General features: G+C 44.9%; 1 protein-coding gene across 15 annotated transcripts in view; it reads left to right on the top strand.

Moving 5' to 3' along the window:
- The first annotated feature begins 1,461 nt into the window (after positions 1–1,461).
- Positions 1,462–20,930, top strand: part of sox6 (SRY-box transcription factor 6) — a 118,373-nt gene continuing 98,904 nt past the window's right edge. For 3 of the 15 annotated variants that reach the window (XM_029143392.3, XM_055507248.1, XM_029143387.3), the window contains exon 1: positions 3,810–4,145. The gene's annotated coding sequence lies outside the window, so the exon portion shown is untranslated. Of the gene's footprint in view, positions 1,622–1,825; positions 1,973–3,391; positions 3,771–3,809; positions 4,146–5,449; positions 5,470–12,393; positions 12,835–20,930 lie in introns of those variants that run through there. The other 12 variants (XM_041069941.2, XM_029143384.3, XM_055507249.1 and 9 more) reach the window with 9 other exon arrangements.

Raw genomic sequence — 20,930 nt, 5'->3', positions numbered from 1 at the left:
CAAGAAGGAGATTTGGGTCAACTAATGAGAACAGAGCGTCCCACTTTGCAAGTCCAATGGGGAGCGAGACGATTTGCATGTATGCAAATAGTTTGGGAGTTAATTGCATAACTTGGCTTTCGGTAATGACTAAGACGCGCTGGTTTGGGGGGATGTTTGTCCTTTACAACTGGACCATGTCAGCGGTTGAGCCCCCTCGCTGAACAGTCGCCTCGGCGGCGGGTGGGGGGGTTTGCAGAACTTCATGCATTTCTTGCCACTGAAGCTGCGAGTTTTATAGGTTGCAGGACAGAAAAGCAGGACAATGGCAAACGCACTGTCACCGCCCCCCCACAGGGCGCTGCTCCTTGTGTTTTCTGGAAGCGAATGTTGAGCCCTCAGCTCTTGGCCTCACCCAGTTAAAATACAACGTATTCCATCCATGCCTGTAAACACTCTCATACAGTACCTGAATGTGTGCGGACACATTTTACAAATAAATGTTTAATTCTATGTTTTAACAGCGTAAGGTAAGACGCTGCTAGAGAGGAGTAATCATCTTACACCTACAGCAGAGGTACTGCTTAATATCACGCTCCGATGCTGAAAGCAGACCTTGCATAATCTTCTTCTTTTATAATTTAGATAATTGTGACTCCTCATCCGGGATATGAATCACCGTAGTCCTGGGCTGGAGTCAGCTGCACACCTTTGAAACCTGTTCTGGCTGCACTGTAATCAAAGCAGCCCGTCTCATCCTCACTCACTGGCTGAATGGCGTTCTCTAATTAACCATGCAGAACAGGAGAAGAACACATGTTAATTTAATGTAACAAAAATGTTGATTTTCATGCACTCTCCTTTTCAAATATTTATGGGCTAGACTTGAATTTCTGGATGCATCAAAGACTCGCAGGGTATGCAAATGTGTCTGCCTTACCCCCCAACAAGTTGGACTGTCTTTTACTCTTCACGCACCAACATCTGAGCTATAAAGAGGAAGCCATCTCAGTCACCTCTGTAAAAATAGCAGCCTATATTTGTGTTTTGAGAACTCTCTGGCACTCGGCAGCACCTGCTCGGCTGCACCCAGAATATTCATCTTTCGCAGGTTAAGGCCTGGTTACTACTGTGTGTTAAAAAAAATCTCTGGGTCAGGCCGTTTGGCATCATTTTCTTTTTCTAATGCAGATCGAGCTCGCGTGTTTGGAGGAAACCGCTGTTCACGCTGCGTACGGAGCACATTTCAGCTGCATGAGGACGCAGGGGTCTTGGGGACACGTCTCCTGACTTTGTCTGTTTCTCAGCCATCTGATTTCTGTAGGATCATCGATCTGTGCTGACGTTTCCCTCAGTGTCCAAAAGGTGGCGTATGAGACACGCCAAACACACGTTTCAACCCCGGCGGTGGAAGGAAAGTCCGCTTCTTCAGAGACTCCACTCACAGCAGATACTACATCTGAATCATACCCGTCCGTGGATCGGTGTAGGATTACTTATACGTTCCCAACACAACTGAGTTTCATAGTGTGTAGCTTCCTATCAATAAAGTAGACCGCTGATATATATTCATATAGTTTTACAGCCTTGAACCTCAGGAGGCGCACAGGTTGAAACTGTAGAAAAACTTTCAGACGCACAGGTAAGTCTTTCCATATCTATCTAGAAGTAGGGGCAAGTTGCGCCTAAACGGAAATGAAGTGTTTGAGGGGACGCGTTGTTGAGCACAGTGTCGCTCCTCGGCGGAGAAGTGGTGCGTTTAATGACGGAAAAGAAAGGGAAAGTGAAGGAGACGCGCAGAAGTCTGGGCTGATGCGACGGCGTGGATGAGTTGTGGAGACAACTCTCTCTCTCTTTCTCTCTCTCTCCCGTTCACTCTCTCTCTCTCTCTCTCTCTCTCTCTCTGTCTCTTTCTCAGCTTCTCCTCCCTCTTTTAGCTTTATGTGACTCCACAGTTAACAATCAGATTTTCCTTCTGCTGCCTCCTCTGTTTGTAAGTAACTGTTCTCTTTCCTATTATGTGATACTGTTGTGACACTGAGCGCACGCTGGGTTGCAGCCTGGTCGTGGATGGGCGCTGTACTCACCTTTTGGCTCGTTTCTCAAACTGCTGCTCTTGATTTATAGATCGCAACTTTGCCGTCGGTTGTTTCGCTTCCTTTCTGAACAACGATCTATTGTAATGTATTTTGTGTGATTGACATTCGTGGGCCTCCTTAAAGCTCCGCTGATAATTTAAAACATACGCTCTCTCATTTCAGACAAGTATCTCATTGTGAAAGCTACTGTTTTAGCGAGTGATGTTAACCTGTGGGTCAGACGCTGGACCTCGGAATTAATTTCAGACGTTAAAGACCTCTTTCCGTACTTTAAATCCCAATATAGAATAGAACGGAATTATTGGCACGAGTCTGACACAATCGTAAATTAAGAGACATATATGTTACAATGCTAAATATTAATTATTATTCAAAACATCTAACATCAGAAATTTTACAGAAATTAAATATTGTCTACGAGAGTTTCGGCGTGTTGCTGGGAATTAGTAGTTTCTGTCCTGCCTTATCACATAACATACTGTTTGAAACAATTACTGATGATTTTTAATTTTTGGATTCCTGTGTAAACTTATTTTATTATGACTTTCATTATGACTCTTAAAAGTGACCACGTCACGAACATCAGTCATTTATGTTTGCCACGTTTTTTAAATGAATAATTCAATTATCTTAAGACAAAACTAATAATAAATTGTAACCTTGAAGATAAGAACGTTAAACGGAAATTAAATATTAAAATAACCATTTTGAATCTTACAAAACTCAGCTGCATAATACGACTTTTAGCCCATTGCACTTAAATAAATCTTAGAATAAGCTGTAAATCAAACCTTTAATTTATTTTGTGATGGACCAAAACAGCACCGAATAAACAAGAGGTCAGTGATTCTGATGTATTTTAGGAGCGGATTTAATTTATGCATCCAAATCCTGTTGTATGACACAAGTCTAAACTAGTCCCTGAACTCTTCGGCTCCACGCAGTGTTTCTCTCACCTGCTTTCATTATTTCACAGCGGCTGAACGCACTTTCTTCCAGACAAACGGTGATTGGGAAACTGAGTTGGAGCTGGAGAGGTCTGAGAATGACTGGTCTAACATAATTATGAATTGTCACTAAAGAAAAGGTGCGTCGTCCCCAGAGGAATAAAGTCATCCTGAACTTTGCAGTTAGCTTGTAAGTGATGTTCATTTAAGTAAGCTAATTAAATTGACTAAACTGCGGACAATCATCCTCCTGTCTCCACTTTTATTTCGCTACAAATCTCTCTCTCGCCCTCGCTCTCTCTCTCTCTCTCTCTCTCTCTCGCTCTCTCGCTCCCTCTCTCTCTTTCTCGCATCTCTTGTCTGGGAGGAGGAGGGGGAGTCCTGCCTCTTTGCCTTCCTCAGATCAATGCCCTGGCCAGTCACTTTCTGATGTTGCACGACGGGAAATGCTTTGAATACTTGCGACATGGCTGCGCGCATTGATTGTCAAGATTGACAGCAGCTCTACCCATAGTCTTCGCTTGTCTGAGTGTGAGGGAGCGGGAGATACAGAACAGATAGGCGGACAACAAAAGGTACTTGTAGTTTTTGGACAGCTCAACTTCACAGCGAGTGCGCGAGAGCCCCTCATATGGCCCCGAGTGAGTAGACTTAAGTTCATTTTCTACAAAAGTACAGCAGTCCAGTTGTCTTTACGCACGGGAAAGGACGCGCGCTTATCTTCTCCACGACTCGGATCATCAAGGTAAACAACACGTTTGCAGTACTTTTCAACGTCATCTGTGTTGTCCCGAGGTCTTCACCCTGTCTTTTATTGCTCATTCCTTGAAGTCGAACGCGCTGTCAGCGAAGCGCTGCGGCCAAAAGCCGCCAGAAAGTACTTTGTGCACTGCGTTTACACGTGTTCGCGTATTTTGAACGCGGGAACGCGACTGTCAAACTTTGATTGTCGCGATTATTTTTTTGCTGCGTCTCTTTTCGCCGCTGCGAGCGAAGCGCGGTGCACGCGACCGGAGCGCGAGGCGCGCGGATCCCGCCCGGGTTCGGCAGCCGAGCGCTGCGCCCGACTCACAAGTTCATCACAACTTCGGTCCGAAACAGGCTGACGCGTCGTTTGCAGGTCTGAAAATCGCATCTCATCGTCTCTGTTTATTTCGGCCGCGTGAAGCCGCGCGAGCGGACGCGGGCTCGCGGTGCAGCAGCGTTCAGCTGAACCCGGACCGCTGTCACCCGCGACGCGTTCACGAACCACCGCGGAAACTGGTGACTCGTGCCGAACTCTTAAATATTTTAAGGCTTCCGATGCTTTAGTGACTGTGTTTACATGTCCCGTAACTTTCTTCTGCCGGTGGCAGTTTCACTTCTGTCCACAAAGCGGTATCATTCATTGACAGTGACGTGCGCCCTGCTAGGTTTCCTGTCCGTGCGCGCGAGGTGGATAAAGTTTATGAAGCGGTCGCTCACGTCTCTTTATATCTTTATACATTTCAGGACGCTTTGGCCGCAAACTGCTTCGGACTTTCACACGCTTTGCTCTCGTGTTTTATGTCACACACCGGGAGCTTCTGGCCCCAGTGTAGCCTGGGAATTTGCTCTTCCTTAACTTTCTCGCGAGGTCAGGGGAATTGACCTCTGAAGAATGCATAAGCCATAAATTAAATTCAACAATCGCAGGGCTTGTCCATTTAGAGAAGATGTACTTGAACAGACAGTTTTCCATTTAAGCCGAAAGCTCAGTTCGGCACGCTGGACTGCACAGGCACAAGTTCTTCTGTGAGAAGTCCAAGTGTGCCTGATACGGATTATTTTAAAGTCTTTTTATCTGCTTGATGCTACGAGACAATTGCTAAAATTAATCGTCGGACATTTAAATGAAATAACAGCAGCTTTATAGATTTTAAAACAAAATAACCTCTGCTCGATTAATGAATGTGGCAAATAACTTAGTGTTTGTCTGTATAATTGAAAATATTTATTTTGCATTTTCCTAAATAATTTGGCATGTGTTGCTTTATTATCAAACAGAGGACGGAGTCAGCGCAGCGTGCGTAAAGCGGAGATGGCCCCTACTTTTAGGACGTTGTCCAAAATTAGACACACTCCCAGTGAACAACACGAAGCCTCTTGACTGCAGCGGGAGTTATGATAACATTTTATTAAGAACACACAGTTGTATTTATATTTTTTTTCCAAGTGAACTGCACAGCTCTGTGTATTTATTTCACACATTAAACGCCGGCGCGTCCAAACTGTGGCCGATGAATGAAAAGACCTGATCTGTGGCGCGCTCGTACCTGGAAACTCGTCGAACAATAAAAGATTCTTACGTAATTACGCAGCGTGTCAAAACAAAGACAGTGGCCCGTTCTCCCCGGCGTCGCAGTAAAGTTTGCCCAGTTTCGAACAGTTGCTCGTGTCGCTGCGGACGTGGGTTTCCTCATAAGGTAAGGCTGTTCAGGAGAGCAAACGCACTTCTAAATGGCACATTTATAATTAGACTGCCCATTCAGCACATTGTCCCGATGGCTATACAGGGACACTCGGCCGTGCGTCTATGGGAGTTTGTGTCTGACGGCTTGTGCAGCTCAGCGTGTCGCTCGTCGAATGCGCGGGTGAAAAGCGGCTTTGGAGCCTTTTGATGCCAGGGAGCCGCACTTGGCTCTCATTTAACGTCCCTGCCCTGATTTCGCACAGGGAAACTATCAGTAAATCGCATTCTTCCTCCGCGCACTCCTCTGCAATTGTTTCGCACAACTTCACCGAGCGCTCGCCACAATAAGTGGAGAAAAAAAAAGTTAGGTGTTCATTTTAATTAATATTATCAGCAGCAATTACAGCCGATTTGAACAGTTAAGACCAAAGCGTGAAATTGTTGGCGATAATTAAGCAGAGTGCGCGGGGATGATGTCGTATGGCTCAGATTTCTGTATTTTTAAAGGTGGATCTTGCGGTGAGCGTTTCCCACCTGGACGCAGCTTAACATTTAGACTCGCTGACGCTGACGTGCCAGTAAGTTCAAAGATTTCCGAACTTCCGCTTTGGCGTGAAGGGGAGAAGCCACCTGGCGCACGGGTCTGAGCCCCTCCTGCGCTGTGTCCAAGCCCATTATCTCCCGTGTCTAACACCGTTTAACTGCAGCCAGTCATTTGTTTTCCATTATTATACAGTGCAAACAGAAGCATCTTTCTTTTACCATTTGTTCACTCTTGAGTTAAAAAAGGAAAACGTCGTGAGCCCAAATCTGTTTGGACTAAGTGCCACGAGCTGAATGTGCCTGTAGTTTTTACCTCTAACTGTCCTGATCGTCCACAGGTAGTGTTTGTTGAATGTGGGGTCTTGTGCCAGCAATTAGTGGGATCAAAGAAAAAGCAGGAGAGAAAAAGGAGGAGAGGAGAGAAGGGAGGAGGGTGTGGAGAGTGAAAGGGTGAGGGCGCAGACAGAATGTGCTTTATGCCATATTGTGTTAAATAAGCCCACTGAATATCGATTTATTCTGCTAATTTTAGCTGCTGTTGGAAATTTTCTTCTTCTGAGTTTGACTTAAACATTTGTGAGGTCCCAAAAAAAAAAATCCATTGCTGATCCGCTGGTCATTATTAAGTGTTCTATTATTTCCGGCTTTATAAAAACATCTGTTGTTTATCGTTAAGCCGCACAGGGATGCAAATGAAAATGCTGGTTTGTGTGGGTTTCATTTTACGGCCTCGCTCCTCTGCTGAACAGTTTTACCTGAAGTGTATTCCCCTGCCACACATGAATTCTTTAATGCTATTACCACCAATTCCAACTCATGATAAGAAGATTTTGCAGTTGTTGGAGGAGAGAAACATTCTCGTATTCATTCACTTTTTGCAGTGGGGATGTAAAGAAGTCTGATGCGTCGTCATCTGCAGATAAAGCACGTTGCACATAATATCTGAATCAGTGAATGTGGATTATTTCAGTCATTGGAGTCGAGAGCTCTGATCATTTCAAATTGTTAGGCGCTGGGCGTGTGTGAGTCTAAACGCTGGCGTGTGCGTGACGCTTTCCCTCCCTGAAACAGTGCACGGACGCCTTCAGTCTTGACACCAGTGAACGTCAGTGTTGATTTCGATTTGAAACGTCAAAACCAGTGAGAAGCCACTCCGCTCCTCCCGCTAGGCTGCCGCTGCGGCCCTTTCCCCCTCCTGTTATCTTTCCATATATACTTCATTTTGCAGACAGGCAGCTGTTTTTGTTCAGGGTGACAGGACGCTGCTAGGACGGGCGCAGGGGGGAGAAGTCGGGGGCAGCTCAGGGAGGCACAGGTACTAGTCTCACTCTCTCTCACGGCGGTGGCGGCTGAGACTCGATGATAAACAAGATGAGAAGAGGTAAACAACAGCAGGCCTGGTAAAGGCAGAGGAGGGGGACGGCAGAAGGGTGGAGGACGGCAGGAGATAATAAATGTGGCAGCACATGTTGTGACATCTGTCTTTCTAAGTGTTATCTAATTTGCTGTAGAATGTTTCAACAATGATCTGAATTGATGGGAATATGCCATAGCAGTGGGGTTTTTTCCCTTCAACAAGAAGCCAGTAACACATCACTGCCACGAGCAGTCATGCTCTTGATTCTCTTTCACAGGACACTGAGGTTTGGGGTTGCACAGAATTATTAATAACAGCACCCTCCTCCTTCCACCATTTGGTAGAGTAGAGCAGCGCTGCCACAGCCATTCGTGGCGCACAGAAAACAGAGTACAGATGCTTTCTCTTTGGATGAAATGGAGTCGTCACGCGGCACCCGGGGAAACTGTGGCTTCTCCCCGTCGGCACCGCTGCCACCTCTCGCGGAGGAGAAATACTGGTGAAATCGCTGGTCAGCGGAGTCATTAGGCGCAGGCAGCGGCCGTGACCTCCACTAAGTCACCGTTCTAACGTGAAAAGCCGTGAGATGAAGGGAAGCAGACACATTAATGCGTGGCCGTGTAAAACACCAGCCTCACACAGCCGTGTTTACGTTTCAGCTTCATCCAGCGTTCGCTGGTAATTTCCTAATGTCATTTCTTTTGCTTGAACATCATAATGTCAAAGATTAAACTCGAGTCGATCTTTTTTTTTACTCTAAAACAAACAGCACCCACGTACGCGCATGTGCGGCGGCACTTACTGAGCATCGGCGAGGGCAGGGGCAAATGTTTCTGTTCCATTAGATCTGTGTCCCTCAGGCTGCTGTAAGTGAACAGTATCGCTGACATTAAAGGATTACAGATGAAAAAAAAAACTAAATATGTGTATCTTCACAGGAAGTGTATAATTGTGCAAGTAACCTAAGTGGACTATTTTGATCTGTATCATTCACTCTCCCACTGAATATGTTTTTCTCAAAATAATTGGACATTTTCTTTTAGTCCATAGCATAGTTGTGCATAATTAACTTTGACTTCAAATTGCAACGACTGGGCTATGGTAAGTAGCCCCTGTTGATTTTTTTAAAATCACACATTAATATGTAGAATTAATTGAAAGCGTCTTGGTGGCCGTGTGTTTCTGACACAGGTCCGGGACTGTAATCAGGTGGAGGAATTAATCAGGCTCATTGTTTTTATGAATCAGATAAGGATTTGTACAGTGGCCGTGTGAAGATGCTCGTCTTTATTTACATATCAAAGAGACACACAGTGCAGCCGGGCAGTAATTAAAATGTGGTGGATTTTAGAGTCCCTGCGCGCACACGCACACAGACACAAACACACACACACGCACGCACACACACACGCATACACACACACACACACACACACACACACACACACACACACACACACACACACACACACACACTCACTTTCTCAGGCGTAGGGACTCGTGCACACGCCTCACACACAGTCTGGACGAAGGCTGAGAACTGTCAGCTTGTGTGGAAAGAGTGCAGGTGTCAAAGGGAAACTTAAAACAAACACGTATGTTGCTCCACGGTTCTTTTGCAGACGTTTGGGTACAGAATCCAAAGCTATAAAGACACATTATGTTTTCTTTCCCTTTTTTTCGCGGCAACCATTTTGTTACAGCTACAGTTTGGAGAGTCTTACATTATATATTTACTTTGACCCAGTTTGACTCCAACCTTTTAGTCACAGAGAAACGATGCTTATTTGGCTATCTGTCACCTTTCCATAAATATGTCCAGCTTATGCGTGTCCATATGACCTTGCTTCAGAAGGCTGTGGGGTAAAAAAGAATAAGCATCTGTGATCTTTTGCCCCGAGTGAAATCAGTCCTGCTAGAATTGAAGAAGCTCTGAAGACTCAAGATTGTGTCTTGTGAGGGAACAAGGGAAAAGAGATTAGTGTAATGTGGGCTGCTGCGCTGCTCTCACACAAAAGCATCACAACAAGCCTTTTCCTTGTGATCCCCCCCCCACCCATTGTGTGTGGATCCAGCCTTCCCATGGGCAGGCTACTGCCTTGGAGGAAGTGTTAACGCACGCTACAAGAACGATGTGATGCTGAAAATTTGATTTACATAGGCAGACTTTAAACACTCCCCCTCTAATAAAAAACACTTCCCAGCTCCATAAATGACCCTAATTTCAGAAGAAAAAAAATCCTCATGATTTACTTCAACATTTCGAGATGCAGAGTGGCGCGAAAGCGCGGTAATCATTGTATGTGTGAATGGAAATAGAACTAATCCAGTTTGGACAGTTTATATAGGCCATAGTTTTCACTACGTGGTCTATAAAAGCAGAACATTATCCAGCCGGAGGTTGACAGCTGGCTCGGTATCTGCCAGCTTGATCTGACAGGAGATGCAAAATACGCCGCATGGTTATGACTAAGTCGGCCAATCTGGCTTCTGTACACTAGCGACCAGCCTTTAGGCGGCTGGAGTCTACCTTGTTACACCACAGCTGGTTTCAGATCAGACAGCGCCTTGGGTTTCTTAGCGTGCGACGCTGCCCTGCAGCCCGTTCGTGTGCACGCTCGGGTTCCAATCAGCTCACTTATTCCTTATGATGACGCGCTGTCGTGGTTAACATCCACCCAAGTGACCCAGTCATGATAAGCAATTTCACCACATTGTGTCACTTTCAGCCGTGACCCAGAAGGCTAGAGGCTAATCCGCTTTGCCAGTGACTGGCACGTTTGTGTCAAATATGAATACAAAACCAAAGGCCTGACTTCATCAGGAAAACTCATCATGTAATTACATAAATACAAAAATGACCCGAGGCCACAGATCTCGCATATTTTCACTCACTTCAAATACGGATTAAAACCTTAGCTCAGATTTGACTTGTTAGTTTTATTACATTTCTGGAGACAAGGCGCACAATCAAAACATAGCGGCTCTTTAGCTGCTGCAGAATTTTAATGTCCACAAATATTATGTGTCAGCCCCTTGGATGGAAACAAATGCTGATCGACCGCTTGCATCACAGAGCAACTACTGTGACATCAAAAACAGGCAAAGAAAATGATGGAAAATAAAGAATAGGTTGGGCCAAAAACAGTTCTTCCTGTGGAAAAATGCAATTGTACATTGCCAAGAATAAATCAACGTGACAAAGAAGGAGGGTGGGGGAAGAGATGGAAAAGGGTCTTGTGGCTAAAGTTCTGATGAAGTTAACCAAAGCATCTTCTTGCTCAGGTCTTTGTTTCTTTTCTGAATAATTTCTTTTTACGCCGACTTGGAAGTGTTACAGCACTTTGCCGTTAATGTGCAATATGAGAAAATGGCTTCAGCAGACCTGACCACAAGCGTTCTCGCCTCTGTCTGTCTTTGTTAGCCCCTCTCTCTCTTCCTCTGTCTGAGTCGAGGGAGGGGCTGTTAGGGCCTTGATGGTGAAAAGATGGGCTAGGAGAATATTTTCTGAGATGTTTTAGGCCTAAATATTCCACACAAATAACAGTGTTCCTTTAGGGAAGGAAAATCTTATTATTACTATTTCCAAGGTGGTCAAGAAAAGTTCTTGTAGCGAACGGGAGGACAGCATGAAAGTAGAGGCCCACTCTCTGCTCCTCCACATGTCCAGTGTTATTAGCACCAGTGCGTGGTGATTGCAGGAACAGCTTTATCTATCACTCTGTCTTTTAGCATAATCGTCACAACAGAGACACTAATGTTGGGGAAAAAAAATCTAATTTTAACTCAAACCGAGAAGAAAGCAAAAAAACATCTGACTTGAATTTACAATCATCTGCTTGTTCTTTGAGGTTCGATGAATTAACACGCACATACGCACGCTTTAGAAATAACCGTCGAAGGCAATGGAAACATCGTGCCCAGTCTGTAATTGCGCCTCAGAAATCTCTGCTTATAAATGTGCAGCTGAGCCAATCAGTGTGCAGCGCTAGTGAGGAAAGCCCGGCGAGCTCCGAGCTCGAAGAATAAAGCCAAAGAAAGAACCGAGTGCCATAATCACTTTCGTGAATGGGACTAAAAAAGAGAAATCTGCTTAAATGATAGAGAAAGTCTGTGGTTTGGCCCGTGCGGTAAATTTCCCATGAGCCTCTTTGACAGTCTGAGGGGATAGCCACTGTGGCACACGCCAACCCGCCTACGTACAATACACACACGAACGCACAAACACGAACGCACACACAGCGCTGTCAGAACGGGTGCAGAAACCTCTGGGTGAGGGACGGTCAGAGGGAGGATGATTGACAGGAGGTGGGGAAGGACTAGACTGAGGAGGACCAGGGGAGGATGGGAGGAGTAGTCCTGTCTAACAGCCTTTTTCCACAGTATGTCTGTGAAGCCTGAGGACAGTCAAACCACTCTATGGAAGAATTAAAGATAATTTGGCAGCAGGAATATTATATAACCACCGTTACTGATTCTGCAGACCGCAAACAAATACACACAAATGACTTCAACACCCTCCCTCACATGTTCTATTCACATGCAGCCCATTTCCCAGCGCTCCCTGTCGCAGCGCGTTGTCAGGGAGGGGGTCGGGGCGGACGGCCGGGCACATGACTTCCACGCCGGGGTTTAAGTTTGGAGAACTGTTCAGCCGGCTCCCGACCTTAACGAAGTGTTTCAGTTTCCCATCCTAACCCAAAATGTACTTACCACGACCACACTGTTTCTCTAAGTGGAGCTCGCTACACTGAGTTGCCTAAACATCGCCATAGAAAGTGTAATTACGCTTTAACAGCCATATAAAAAAACACAGTAAACATTTTGGAGCAATGGTTAAAACGTTTTACGAATTAACTCCCAATAGGATAATTACAATGCTAAAAGCAACGATCCGATAGTTGTCCTCTAAATCTCCGCTGGAACGTACGCTGGAACGCGCGCTCGTACGCAGGCACGTGCGCGGCTACAGTTGTGTTTTTGTGTCAGCAAAGAGAAAGGGTTTATGTCCTTGGTCAGGGGTGGGGTTGAGGGTGAAATGGGAAGGTACAATGTTCCTCCTCATCTTCAGCAAAGCTAAATTTATTGGTCACCATCTGCAGGGTGGAGGAGCTTTGGGGTTGTGGCCAGGCCAAAGAAAGGCTTCTAATTAAACAGTCATCATTATCAACTTGTGGTCGGCGATCATCATCCCCAACACTGCTCCGCGGAGATGAACGTGGAGTCATTGAGGCTTTCCTTGAAGGAAGCTGGCCTGAATTAGAATAGAAGAAGCGGAGGAGAAAAGTGCTGGCGAGAATGTTTTCTTTTTTCCTCTCTTGGCAGAACAGGCAGCATGAGGCCCGGTGCCATATCCACTCAGGTTTAAACAATTACCCGACATCAGAGAAACCAGCAGAGCCTCGGTGCTGGCACCGCCGTCCCGCTTTTGACTGCTGTACTTCAGGCCACGGTTCCAGACGTGGCCAAGTGTCACATGTAAGCGGAGCTTTCGATAATTTCAATTAGTGTAAGAGGGTGTGCCTGCAGGATCTGTATCACTGCTGCCGGAGGAGCTTTCCTTTGAGGTTGACAGCCCCTTAATGTAGTATTTCATGGTTTGATGTGTGAGTGACACAGAGGTGCTCCAAGAGGATGGCAAAATGGTTTATTAGGACCTAATTAGAGCCCTGTGATTAAAGGGGAAGTGACTGTGATTAGGAGACCTGCAGATGATGTGGAAACATGGATGAATATTCAGTGGAGACTCGTCTGTGCGTGTTCTGTGTGTGTGTGTTGGTAAAAAACAAAACAGTGCTGCGATATCGCCTTTACTGCGAAATTGGCCTCGCGAGTTAAACTACGAGGCGGAAAAGAGACGAGCGAAGCTGCTGGTACGAGTCCACAGCTGGTGTTTGTGAGCCGTCGCTTTAAGCGGGACTTTCTCCTCGACCCCAAACATCATTAAAAAAAATGAGGATGACCTCCGGTTTGTGAGTCCAGCACGGACGCGCGATGCTTTGGCCTCCATGAGGAATGTTCTGGGTCCGCTTCAGGAGGCGTAGGACACTCAGAAGATGCTCTGTTTAATCAAAGGAATAAATGCTCTTATTATTACCAGCCTCCATCAATGGGGAGATTACCAGTGGATTTTCTTTCTTTTCACCTCACAAACTTCGAACTTTTCAGATATGCGATAGCCGCTGCCATTAGAAATCATTTATGGGAGTGTTCTGAGCGCAGGAGATTGTCAGCAGAACCTTGCGATTTTACAATTTCACAACTGACTTCCTCCCTAAAATGACACTGGCTTACCTGCCTATTACTCCCTTTGATTTCTACAGTACATGCTTCTGCGCTCTGAGAGGTATTCATAATAAGCTTAAACTCCACTGGCTTCATTGCTAAAGGGTGCTTATCTCTCGGCTATTCAAGAGAAAGAAGGGTAATATTTTTTCCAATTTCAACATTTTACTGTTAGGCCAAACTCCTGCCCAAAACCACATTTAGGGGGCTGTTGTGGAGAGCAGGCACGCACACACATGGATATATGGACGCCACACACACACGCACACACACACACACACACACACACACACACACACACACACACACACACACACACACACACACACACACACACACACACACATACACACACACACACGCTGTCCGTGACTGTTCTTTAAAAACATTATTTTTCCCATTTAGAAATTGAAATGGTACAGCTGCAGATTTTTCTTAGCTGAATGAAAGTCACATATTTCAGCACATTTATTTATATGTTTTATTCAGTATACATTTTAATCCACATTTATAAGGGTTTTCGGGAACTAGTCTGCCATTTTTATTTAAAGTCTGCTTGACCCATTCACTTGATTGTCTGTTCCATCCAGAGAGAAATCCCCAAAAGTGTTTTTCTTTTATTACATTGATCATACAGTTCGTACCTTTCAGCACAGCTTTCAGGTACGAACCCGCGATTTATTCTATTTATATTTTCATTTTCTCCCAAAGGACTGTTCAAAGCAAACACAGCTTCATAATATATACCCAGATGTAATGTAAGATATACTTGAACATTAGTTTGTGGTGAATGGAAGTGGCCATGAAGGGCCCTCAATCTCTTTTTCTTGGACCGATGTCAGTTTTACTTTTAGAATAATCGAAAACACGTGCTGGACACGGAGAAAGATTTTGATCTTACCTGACAACTACTGTGTGTTGGGACCTAACGACACCTCATCTACACTACGCGGCTCCCACACTTCTGCTCATTCTCCCCTTCATTATTTTAATTTCTTGAGGTTTTGCAAAGGCACCTTACACTAATTGCCTAATGGTGGCAAACGGGAGCTAAGAAGACTCCAGAAAAAAAGCGTAACGACTAGCAGAATTTGAAGTCATATAATCTGTAGGTGCAAAGTGTTTGTTCGAACGATGCTTTTCTCTCGCAGTAGTTTGTACTGAGTCTAACTCCGCCAGCCTCCGTCTGCTGAGCTTCTCAGTTCTACCGTTGCCTTTGCCATGCTGTAATGGGCTCCCAGGGCATGATGGGAATATAATAACTGCTTGATGATGTTTTTCTTACCCCCCTCATGCTCCACTAAATGTAAAGTGTGCCCAGAAGCATGGCATATATGGTACAAGTTGTGATGTCAGTTGTTATTGCTGGACATGCGAACCAGTAAATTTTAGATTATTTTCCACAATCTGCTGTGCAGAGCGCATTATGTCACAAAGGCCACATTGTTAGTTGAGTGTAGAGCAGTGTTGTCTCTCTCTCTCTCTCTTTTCCTTGTTCTGTACATTTCATGACCACCTTCTGAGCTTCCAGTCGAGACTCTAGTCCTACTTTAATGCCCATTTCCTTTCCTTGTGCTGGAATCAATGGACAATGGGCCTATAGGAGCTCACTTAATGGAAAATCATGCATTAAAAAGAATTTTCCCACTAATGGCAAAGAGACGTATCCAGAGTGAAGTTGTTTCCCTCCGTGTCATTCGATTATGTGCAAATGTGCTGTGGATTTTTTGGCAATATCGTACGTGGATTTCTTTTCCTTTGCGGTCTGCATATTGGCATCCGTGGCATAAAAAGATGCTTGAATCTTGACTTTAAATCACGCCATTATTGTTTTGAATTTCATTCCTTGCTACGTGGGACTCCGACCCTGCTTCTGTGCAATGCAGGATGGAACAGCAGAGTGTGTGATAAAGAGAGCTTCCTGTTTTTCCGCTAATTAAATTTGCCACTAACATATGCTGGCAGGAACCTCTTACCTTGTTTGACTTATTTATTGCCTGACTGTGGAGGTAATTTGACCTTTCATTTCAAAAGGTTCTTTTTTAATCCAGAAAAGGAGTGTTAAACTCAATTATACTAGTGATCAGTGACTCAAACACTACATTTGTTTCCTCTGAGGGGACAAGCCAACTGTAGCCCGGCTCTTAGCTCCCTGTTTCTTACCCCTTAGCCCTTCCACTCGTACAGGGCAAGGAGGCATGGGCAATGGGGGGTGGAGGCTAAATTAGGAGCAGAGACAAATGGGGACAGAGAGGTGGGAGGGAGACATGAGTGAGATGGGAAAGAAAGAATGGGGAAGGAGAGAGAGGGAGCGAGAGGAAAGTGCCCTACAGTTCCTGCCATGTCACTGGAGATTTGTGTCCTCCTTTTAAATCATTTCCCTCTTTAGAAGATTAAGAAGGCAGAAATATTCTCAAACTGATCATTTTCCCTCCCTCTAAATGGACTAATTTGCATTTGCAAACGCTGCTATTAATTGTGGGTTTCAAAAAAGACAAATGACCTCTGCAACTGTAAATAAAAAGAAAAACAGAGGTTATAATGTTAATTGTTAAAATGGCTGTACAGGGCCCAGTGGAGCAGGAGCTGAGCATATGCCCCCATCACCACGAGATTTACACCACGACCACATAAGCTGCAGAATAGGCTTATTTTTGTTATTTACAGTATATGACCCTTAAATCTTAATCAAGCTTTCAGTCATTTTTCCCCCTCAGGTAAATTAAGTTGTCATGCGAGCCCCCCCCCTATTTATTTTGTTTAGTATTCCAGCAAAAAGAAAAGATTGAGCACATTTCAGACATCAGGTTGTAGCAGGTGAAACATGGAGTTAAATGTACAATATTATATTAATAGAGGAGAGAAAGCCATTTCCCTGCGTGCAATGCCTCTTTTTTCAGTCCATTTAGTTACTGTAACATCCCAGAAAGGTTTCCCACATGTCCCGCGTCTCAGTCCTTCGCTTGCAGCGATGCTGAGCTGGCCACTAAAATAATTATTTGCAAATGGAAAAATGTGCAGCGGCAACACGAGTCAGTGGTGGAGGAAGAGGAGGCCACTATCAAACTGCACATCTCCGCTTCTCCAGCAACAAGGAGAACACAGAATAATTTGTGGACACCAATGCCTTGTTGTAACCTGATCATTTATGGATCAGTCGCTTTCTTTCTGGTTTAATTCACCATGTGATTGATTTTCAGTGCAGTGCTGTTGGAAAATATCCACACTAAACCATGCCTGAAATGGGGAATCATTTGAATACAGATGCTTACAGCTCCGGCCTTGTCGCTGGAAACCACTTGGAGCCAGGAGACAATTGCAGGTTGATTATGTTGCTTCTGACAGAAGTTGCAAGTCCTTTTGTACAAGGCAGCGATATTTGCATCTAAATGCTTATTGTAGACATCTACACAGCATAAAGACTGATTGTAAATGCCAGCTGTTGGGCTCTACTCAGAAATGGAAAAAAAAGAATTTCAATAAGAAAAATTGAGATGGAAATGAGGAAATTATTTTCAAACAGTGGAGCTCAAATTAATAAAAGAAATGGGGGCATTCGTTGGGCTGGTTGCATTTGTTATTTTAATTTATGAATCTGTTTACAGCTAGTCTTGTATGTTGTGTTCTAGCTGGAAATACAGTCTTTATATTGCTACTCTTTGATTTTCTGAGTTAATATCTTCCACCTGTAGTATAATATGACTGTTTCATATTTGACATCTGCCTTCCTTGATCGTATTGTGTTTACAGGTATTTGAGATTTGTGAGACCTGTCATTCCAACCTTTGTTGTGAATGTGTGTGTGTGTGTGTGTGTGTGTGTGTGTGTGTGTGTGTGTGTGTGTGTGTGTGTGTGTGTGTGTGTGTGTGTGTGTCCGGTGCCCAGAGCAGAGTGATGCCCCTGCTGATTTTGCTCCTCAAGCTCTTTGTCCTGCAGCACTCAGTGTGTCTCCCTCCTCGGGAGACTGGCAGGCTTCTCTAGTGTGGCTCCACAAAGGCCCAGCCTCCTTTGAGGTGTTAAAAACTTCCATTTATGCATCTCCCTGGACAAAAAAACCCACCAAGCCCATTTGAGTCCAGTAGCAACACAGGCAGACATTGTGGCCACGCTTCTCTAGCACTCATTTCACAGATTCTAAAACCAGTATGTGGTGAACAGGATTTGTGGGGCTAAAGTGCCCCGCGAGGGCCAGGCGATAAGAGGGGAGAAACGCCACCACGCAGTAAACTAGAAGATGGGTCCAGGAAAATAAACACATTACCTGGGAGAGAGCGAGAGACTTGTTTTCATACCCCTGCCCCCAACGTACACAAATACACCAGCCCCACACCAAAGACGAAAGAGGCACAAAAAAGAAATAAAGGGGGAAAATAAAATATGTGCGTGTTGCTTTTGGAAGTTAAGAAAAGCGGCCTCAGTGTGCAAAAAGACAAGCCTATTCTGTGTTCTCTGTCTTCACAGTCTGTGGAGTGAAGCATATGTGAGAGGGAATCAAAGAGAATTGATGGGTTGCACACCCGCCTGTTAGGAGCACTGGGGACTGAATGCCGTCCACCGTGGAGGAAAACATTCTATTTGCTGCTTGTTTCTCTGCCTTTACTCTTCCTCATCGCAGCTGCTCAGTAAATAGACTTTTATTCTTGTTATTTGACGCAGAGGAAATGACGGATAATGCATTCGCCGAGCGGCGCGTGGAGCCCTGGTTCGGCCGCGCCGACGCGCCCGCGGGAGCCTCGTCTGACACCATTGTGCTTCAGCTCTGCCAAAACGCCGGTCACCGCTAAACTCCCACCAAAGGCCCTTTTATTGGGCCGAGTCCTTCCTGACACTTGAGCGTGAGATACTTTATGTCTCGTCTGCTGTAGTTCAGAGTCAGGACAGAATCAGTCAGAGAGGAGAACGGCTTGAGAGACAGACAACAGCGATGGTGAAAGGGAGGAGGGTGCATTTGAGGGAAACCCGTCTGTCTAACAACACTTTTATCCATCGCTGTATGAAATAAACATGTCTATAGGCTAACGATGACGTCACATATACTGGTCTGACACTTTGTCTACCTGGACCCTGCCTGTTTCCTAACCAGGAATGTTGGCTCATCCCGGCTACGGATATTAGTCCCTGCGCGGAAGCTGTCGTTTCATATTTCACAGATGATGCTGCTGCAGAGAGGATTGACTTTACAGAACTGGACATTTAACAGACAATCACACATGTTACTATATCAAACAGCGCTGTGCCAGAATGTTGTGTGCTTCGCCCCCTTGCCGTCCCCACCCGCCCCCCCGCCCCCCTCCTACCTCTGCTTCCCATTTCCCTATTTCCCCTGAGACCACTGTTATAGCCCCACCTCATTGCATCCCAAACTCCCCCATGTAGTCCTCTGCCTGACTGACTGTGTGGCTGCTGCTTCTGCAGAGATAACCACAGCGCATCCAGGTAGGGAGAAGCCTGCTGATGGCATAGATTACCTCTATTGTCAAAATAACTAACTCGGCAGAATTCCTACTTTAGCTTGTTAGGACGCAGGAGGAAGTGAGGATTTGGGACAGAGGATTGGGAGGTTATTTTTTTAACATGATGCAGATCTGGATGAATTCCAAACACAAGTTGAAGTGCTAGTTTTAGCCCGCCTATGGCACATCCACACACTACATGCACCATGTGTGCATATGTATGTGTATGTACTGTATGCACCTGTATACCTGCTTTTCCAAAATGTCCTACTTACACTTGTATAGACGCAATTTAACCCAAACCATACATATGTGTGCATGCTTTCTGGAATTTAACTGATTGAAAAGTGAATATTTCTGAGCTGTGGGGACATCGTCCTCCATGTACCGTACAAGAAGCTTTACCTCAAATCGCAATCCCAGCAGACGCCCAGTATGTCTGATCTGTAATATTAAGAGAGGGAAGAGAGAAGTTTCTGTGCGGGAGGTTTCGGGCCCAGCGAACGGCTCAACGTCATATTTAACCCCTTGTGTTGTTCCACGTTAATGCAGGATTTTGCATTTTTGTGTAAGTTTGTGTTTGAGCTATCCCCGATTTCTATGTGTGTTTCCTGAAATGTACAGTAGGGTCTTTAGTTAGTGTGCATGTTTACATGTTCATGTATGTCTTTTTGTATGTCAGATGTCTTTGTGTGTGTGTGTGTGTGTGTGTGTGTGTGTGTGTGTGTGTGTGTGTGTGTGTGTGTGTGTGTGTGTGTGTGCTATGACTACTCAAAGCTAAAGTGAAGGCCACTCTTTGACAGAAATGCCACAGGTGGATCACTGTTCCTGCTCCTTTGATGCCAGTTACATCAGTCTGTTTGGACTTTTTCCTGTGAAAGCTAGACCTCCAGCAATTCTCTGTAGCAAAGGGCAAATAACTGAAATAAAAGCGTGTGCGCCAAATTAACTTGGCATTTTATTCTCTCGTTAACAATTTCTGTCCCTACACAAAAAGAAATAAATGTTTTAACAGCATTGACGATTGTTTATGAAACTGTGGTGAAACTAATAATTTGATTTGGCCGTTGGTCTGGATTTGTGTTTAATAAGTCCTCAGTCCTCTAATTAGCAATGGGGAGCGCCTGTTTTACGTTTCCTGTCTGATCGCAGCAGGAAAAGAGCTGCTACATGCAGCTACAATAGGCTGGTTGACACTGACTCTTATTACACCACAGGGATTTCTACACTTGCTTCATTATAATATCATGAGGGGTCGCTCATTATTCGCAATCATATATTCTTTTTGTTTTTTTCCCCCATCAGACAAATAATTAACTTAAATAGGCAACGAATAAGGGAACATACAATTCCCTATTTATCACTTACTTCATTGTTCTCAATTAACATCAGATTACGATTTCAAAGGATTGTTATTATCGACTCTGTAATTATAAGAGAGCTCGTTTATTTAGACGCAACAGGAATTAAGGCTATAGTCTGATGTTTGACAAAGGCGAATTTACTGAATTACCAGCCAGATAGTGTGTGGTTTATCCAGCGGGCAGGATTGTTGTGTTGACTGAATAGCTGCTAGTATAACTGTGTGTGTGTGTGTGTGTGTGTGTGTGTGTGTGTGTGTGTGTGTGTGTGTGTGTGTGTGTGTGTGTGTGTGTGTGTGTGTGTGTGTGTGTGTGTGTGTGCGTGAGCACAGGAGTGGGTGGTTGCAGCCAGTGCATAGTTCAGAACAGCGGCACTGTGTGTGTTTAGCGCTATTTGAGAGGCAGACATAGACTTTAAACTCTGAGGTGCTATTCATGTAACAGCTCTCCATTCAGCTGGGGGTCACCTGGGTCC

This window comes from Betta splendens, chromosome 3, assembly GCF_900634795.4.
Source record: "Betta splendens chromosome 3, fBetSpl5.4, whole genome shotgun sequence".
Lineage (NCBI taxonomy): Eukaryota > Metazoa > Chordata > Actinopteri > Anabantiformes > Osphronemidae > Betta > Betta splendens.
Note: the sequence above shows the minus strand (reverse complement) of the source record. Positions and strands in the feature narration are given on the sequence as shown.